The sequence below is a fragment of the Hyposmocoma kahamanoa genome, unplaced genomic scaffold, assembly GCF_003589595.1.
Source record: "Hyposmocoma kahamanoa isolate Upper Pololo Valley unplaced genomic scaffold, ASM358959v1 81, whole genome shotgun sequence".
Taxonomy (NCBI): Eukaryota; Metazoa; Arthropoda; class Insecta; order Lepidoptera; family Cosmopterigidae; genus Hyposmocoma; species Hyposmocoma kahamanoa.
In genome coordinates, this window is record NW_020654080.1 from 7,621,053 (window position 1) to 7,628,063 (window position 7,011).

Below are 7,011 nucleotides of genomic sequence, written 5' to 3' on the forward strand. Positions count from 1 at the left end.
TGCTAATTAACAAGCAATTAGTTAGTTGTTTATGTTTAAAATTGTTTGGAAAGAGATTTAACAAGACTATATAGTCGTAAATTACTTTACAACATAATGAGTATATTAGTTACTAAACCCGAAGCACTTCGTATTGTTCTCGTGACTTTATATAATAAGCTAAAGAATCCAAGATTCCAGGAGATAGGCAGCTGTATAGAGGCCTGTATACTCGGTTAAGCTTCCTCGCGAGGAAACTGTTCGCAAGCCAACTTCGCATTTGCATACTTAAATATCTGTGAATGCAGTATTATATACCATATACCATATATATTATACCAAAAATTTTAGTGATCAGGCCACGCACGTAAAATTTGAAACATATTAGAGCAAAAAATCGCGCCCAAAATTCCAAAAATAATTTCACAAAAAACTGTATCGCATTCTAAACCCGACTATATCATCGGTAAACACACGTTGCGCACCATACGCAACGTGTAATTTCACAAAATTTCTTGTAATACTTATAATGCTTCAAGAAATTGCTGTGATTTGTTTCCGAGCCGATACTATACCGTGCGATCGCTCGCAATTACTCAATATAAAGCTTCGACTATGTTAACATGATCTCCGACATTGTCCCTCCCTATATCTCTCAATTCTGGTTATCAGGTAATGCAAAAACAAAAGGTGAGACAAACAATTAAACAAGACGCGAGGTCTTACTAAAATGGCCATAATTATCTGTGTTGATTCTACAAACATCATAGTTTTCGCTGCGCAATCTAAATACATTCATGTCATTGGCCATTACATTCTCTAGACCGTTACTTGCTTATTTCAACGCAAATAATAGGTCGGTATCTGTGTTCTCATCATTGCAATATGAGCACACCCAAAGCTAAGAAATTCAAAATGCACTATGTTCAAAAGTATCCAAAACTCATTTTGCATGTATATGATGACTATTGCCTACAAAATTAGATCTTAACATCTTAGCACGAACGAATGCTGAGTTTGAGATAATTTTTGTCTAAACACAAGAATGTTGGTATAAAAAAATGTGTTCATTTCAATGCGATCTTTTCGTCACTAGTTGTTTTTATAATTCTCAGAACAGATAAGCCGGTCGGTTCAGGCGATGATGCTTTTTTTTACAATCCCTTAGTCACTTTCTCTAAATTATAATTTATGAACGGAAAGCAGATAAGCATGGTTTAAAGACGTCACTGAATAAATAGTCGTGTTGATAACTTTAGATAGGTTCTTGTTGTTGATATAACCCATGTTTCTATGATTATGTTAAGTTGACTTTATCTGGCTTTTTATAGTTACATCTTTGTACGTTTTCATTATGACACAGTGCTGCCGCTTGCCAAATATGTTTATCACAAAAACACGATACTTTTTCTAATGTTATAAGTATAGTGTGATTTATTTCAAAGCAATAGCAATTACTTTATTATCATCTTGACTGAATCTCGTTGTTTATTTTTGAAATTCGGTTTTTTAAACGGCTTTTATCGCCGTCAATACATCGTTTGTGGTTGTCTACCTATGTGTGTGTCCATGGCATCCGCGATACATGGTTTCCCTCGTTATGCTAGGCTATGAGTGTTTGTGTTATTTATTTAAAAAATGAAATAGAAATCTATTTTCTTTGTTATCGATCTTTGTATTAATAATAATAAGAAACTATTGAAGTGTTTTCATAAAAAATGTATGAAAATCATGATAGTAAAACAACATGTTCTATAAATAAAACCTGGACTCTTGTCAGAAATTCTAATGTTCTCTGACTGGCATAGTCCAAAATAAGCCATGTTAATCATATCGTTCGTATAATCGTCTGTCAAGTCAACCTATTCCGGTGGTCGTCTCTTATCTTTCGGGTCGATAGATTTCGCATCTATAAAGATAATCATCATCATATTTTTTTTTTACCACCTGCAGTTTTATATGCTTTGTCGACTTTCGTTTTCCCTGATTAAGGTGTCGATGTTTTTTGTCGATTTATATCACGCGTGGCTCGTTGTATGTCATCCTTAAATGCCGTTTATTTAAATCCCTTTAAGTCTTTTTTATATTTTTGATTTGTATAAACCAAATTTTGAGTATCTTTCTCTCAGCAATTATTCGTGACGCAGCCAATGTTTTATTGATACTTTATCCGTAGGCGGAGGCCTGGAGACCTATAGCACAGGGTATCCTAGTTTAGGCTCCAGCCTTCACAGACAACAAATGTTTTATTACTTAAGAATGTTTAATTATGGTTGAAATTGTGTGTGAAGGAAATAAATTTATTATTATTATTGTATTTATTTTAAACTCTCGCCTCTCCCAAGGCCTAAAAAATTAATTTTGAATTTTTAAATGGGAGAGGCGGTATTTCATTATTATTATTATTATTATTATTATTATTATTATATTCAGCTTTTTCATTTAATTTTTTTTTTATATATTATGTTTTTTTTTTATTTTTTTTATTGTGACTCGGCAAAATGACTGCACCGCGTCTGATGGAAAGTGCGAATACAGTCCAGAGATGAGAGTAACGGATGGAAAACACAAATATCATCACTCCGTCACTATCATTTTGCCGGTCTGGCCAAATGCTTCTTCACACTACGTTTGAAGGACCCGATGTTATAGAGGGGAGGGAATACATGCGCCGGGAGTTGGTTCCACAATTTGATGGTTCGGCATAAGAACGAATTGCCAAACTTTTTAGTGCGGGACGGTATTAAACTGACCGTCCAACTGTGGCAACGCAGTCCGGCACGGGTGGTCCGCTGATGGAAAGGAGAGGAAGGGATAAGGTTGAATAGCTCTTCAGAGCACTCACCGTGGTACAGGCGATAGAATACGCTAAGAGACGCTATATCTCTGCGAAGCTGTAACGACTCCGCATGCTCAGTTACATGAGGATTGTTGACAACACGGAAGGCGTAGCGCTGCAGTCCATCTAGGGCATCGAGCAAGTACTTGGCAGAGCCGTCCCAAAGGTGCGAACAGTACTCCATGCTGCTTCGGACCTGAGCTTTATACAACAGGTATCGCAGCTCTGGAGTAAAAAATCGGTGCACCTTGTTCAGGATGCCAAGCTTGCGCGACGCGGTACAGATGACGCTCTCTATATAGTCTTTGTTGCTCATGTCCTTCCGGATGCTCATCCCCAGCAGGCTGAGCTTGTCCTGCAGCGTCAGCGTTGTACCCTGAAGATGGGGAAGTGGAAGGAATGGGGATTTTTTGGAACTGAACGCGCATACCTGGGTTTTCTTGGCGTTGAACTCAACCAAGTTTCGGGAGCCCCACGACGATATATATTTATATGTATGTTTGTTATATGTATGTTATGTGTGATATGTTTGTACCGTAGTTTGATGTTTATTTATTTTTCTTAAGAAAATGGCTTTTCAAAATCTGCAGTGTATAAAAAATGCGGTTGCCTTGAAAATTTTTGTTGGAAAATTACGGTGTTTGAGCTCGTGTAATTTTTGGACCACAACCCTCAGTGTTAGTTTCTAAATTGTTTTTGTTTTGCTAAATGTTATTGAATTTGATTGGTTAATAACCAAAATAAGATCAAACTTTATATATTCTCTTGATCTATGGATAGAGATTCAAATAACTTTATATATTTGTGTAACTCATAACAAATTATTCTTTGAATTCTCAACAGTACTCACCAGATCATTCATGTTTTTCTTTATCAACTAATTCATCGTTAAAATTAATTTAACGATAACATTATAGCACCACGGACTTGTGTAACGTAGTCAGCAATAGATCGGTATATTTCGCCTAGTTTCCTTACCGGCTAGACTTGCACCATTAGCATCATCAATAACCCGACCGGTGCACTATTTCTCTAACCCCATCAAGAATTAATACCAGCGAGCGAGCGTTCGTAATTATCGCAGCATCGATGTTCTGTAATGAAGATATCGAACTGGGGAAGTAGAAATTGTTCATTGGATATGGCTTTTGAATAATGTTAATTGCTCATAAATTTTAATAAGCAATTTGTGTAAAAGTTTAGGGATATGAATTAAAAATTACTTGTATTTTAATTTCTTTTAAAGCTTTAAAGACTTGTTTAACCTTACTTAAGTGGGTGTTTTTTAATGGATTTTTTATAAAGGACATAAACTATATTTTAATGGTGAATTTTAGCTTTAGCGTGTATTTTTGTATCTAATTATCAAAATATTATCTTAAGGTGTGCTTATTTTCGCTCCCTTCTGTAGAACTGTTTTTCGTAGAATTAGTTTTTTTTGCGTTGCCCCGTTCTACTTTTATAGATGCCTGATTTATGATGTCTTGTAATTTTTATGACTTTTTCTTGGTTTTATTAGCTACTCGTTTTTTTTGTCAATTCCAGGGATTTTTTTTTGCTTTTCAATGAATGTAGAAATACATTTTTATGTTCGGTTTACACGGAAAAGAAATTTCAGTCAGCGATGCCCTAACGGAACCAGAATGTGTGTTCACAAATGTGCGTTTTCCAAACTCTGTTACCATTGAGAAAATTTTTATTCTTGAATATATTGAATTCACTCTTTTAGCTGTGATTCTCATGTGATCCTTTGCTGATACACTGACACTGTCTTCTCTACCGTAGTATACAAGGAGCACAGCACGTGTGATCAAAGAGATTTTATAGTCAGCAGTAAAGTAAGGTCAATCCACCTACGTCTCCATCATCAATCATCTTGTAGGGTAAAATATGTTTGCGTTAAGAACGAGGTAAGGACAATTTTTCAACAGAAATAGATCAATTCCCAAATATTGGTGTAACACTATTTGCTCTGCTGCATAGCAATAATAATGTGTCAGACAATCACATCTGGTCTCAAACTAGAGGGGTACACATATCAATTAGTCCTCTTTGGAACCGAAACCGGGATATGATCAACAACGTACACAATCAACCTTTAAAGCAAATCGTCGGGGCTGTCCCCGGTGATGCATGAGAATTTATTGCTATCAGTCCGTATAAATTAATGCGTACCGTGCAAAAATGATAGTCGTAGCCATTGAAATGACAAAGTTAAGTCCCTCTCCTGTAAAAATTTCATTTAGTGCAGATACGCGCCTTTTACTAATGTTACATTGGCGCATTTACACTATCCTCGACGAAATGTTGATTGCATAATTTAAAAAAGAAACCTGACATCATTATGACTTATCCATCTATTTGCGGCCTAACTCGTTGGCATCCTCAGTCATAGGCCGTTCACCGCAGCCGGAGCTGGGCCGACGTGCATAAATAATCGTTCGTAATCACTTTTTATTAAACGCGACACACTATTTAAGCGTTTTTTGATCTCCAACGCGATTGAGCTCTACGCTTCAGTGATTAATCATTTCTTAGCTATTTTCATAGATGTTTAAACGTCTCTAAAATGGAGGACACTTTTCTTTAGTTTGTATTTTATGTTCGGATACAACTCTGGAGAATTTGAATGAATTTATACCGCTTTTAAAATTTGTTTAGCTCTTATGACGCAACTGCAGTTTATTTATTTCTGCTTTTTTTCTTGCCATTGTTGCTATGTATTGTTTACTCATTTTATTTGGACTAACAACAGCCATAATACAATTTTAACCTTAACATTATTTCTTATTACTTTTTGCATAGGACAATTATAGTTATCCTTTACGACAGTGATTAACAGTAGAAGCATTTGTAAATCGGATCTGTTTTTCTTGTGATAATGAACGCATTTGTATTTTGGCAACGAAATATTGGCACCTAAAGTTTTTTTCTTTGAAAAATGTCAACTATCTCCATGGTGAATGGTTACCATGCTGGTGTGCCACGCAGAGGTTCCGGGTTAGATTCCCGGCCCGGAAGAAATATTTATATGGCCTACATTTATTTCTCTCGTGAGTTTGGGTGTAATTTTTGGTTATCAATGTGTGTGTGTCCATAGCACCCGCGATACAGGGTTTCTCTAGTACGGGGCTATGAACGTTGGCATAAAAAAAATACACTGATTTTGCTTAACAATAAAACTGTAACTAAATAAGATATAAAAAAACCGCTTATAAATAAAAAAAACCGATTATAAACCGCGGGGGTTGTAGATCTCGTTACGCTAATTCCAGATACGTTAATAACTAAATTGTGCTAAAAATGTTGATTACGTTAGTTATGATAAGGATAAAAGCGATGTTATTAGATTCTTAATTACATTGCACCTTCAGTCCCTTTACATTTACTTTTAAATTGTATTTTATTGAACTGAATTAATTTATTTCACATATTACAGCACCCATGTGAATGAACTCCGGTGTGCAAAACCAACGTGATATAAATGTAAGTTGAAGATATCGTATGTTATAATTTATTAATATAAAGACCGAACACTGAGAAAAAATTATTCGATCGCTGGACTCGAACCAGCGCCTTCACCATACCGTGGCTGACGCTCTCCCAACTGAACTGTGAAGATGCGACCTCCTTCCATCGTCATTCCGCCTTTTTATTACCATTTCTCTCGTTCCTGGCCACTTGTTTTCAAATTTTGAATCGTTTTTTAATTCCGTCCCCTCGTCATTCTCACTTTGCGTTCGTTCCGTCGTCACTCTCTGCTCAATCGCTGAAGCGAACAGTGCTGCTCGTCTAATTTTGATCCTGTTACCAGTTCCCAACCTAAGTCATGCGCCAATATCAATACCAATCTAACCTAGTAATATTTGTATAACACGGTCCTTTCGGGCCTTTCTTTCTTCTTTCGACTTTACTTATGGAATACATTATGTGGACCGGAGTATTCTAGAGTATTCTATAGCATTGGTAAAAGGCGCGTATCGACACAACTGCGAACTAAGTAAGTTACGCGGTTTTGAAATCAAAGGCATATTGTTATTTACCGATTTCTGGCTTTCTGTTAGTCAATCGCATCTGGCGTTAAGAAGGCGAGTCCCAATCGCATAACTACGTTCACTAGCATGTAAAACTCAAATTGGCTCCACGTGTAATGTTCGGGGTTTCGGCGAGATGTTCACAACCAACAGACAGCG

The 7,011-nt window shown here is 36.2% G+C and overlaps 1 protein-coding gene across 1 annotated transcript in view; it reads left to right on the forward strand.

The window, feature by feature from the left end:
- Positions 1–6,253: 6,253 nt before the first annotated feature.
- The window catches only part of LOC113234178 (protein N-terminal asparagine amidohydrolase), a 72,346-nt gene continuing 71,588 nt past the window's right edge, over positions 6,254–7,011 (forward strand). The window contains exon 1 of the mRNA XM_026469460.1: positions 6,254–6,304. The gene's annotated coding sequence lies outside the window, so the exon portion shown is untranslated. The remainder of the gene's footprint in view (positions 6,305–7,011) is intronic.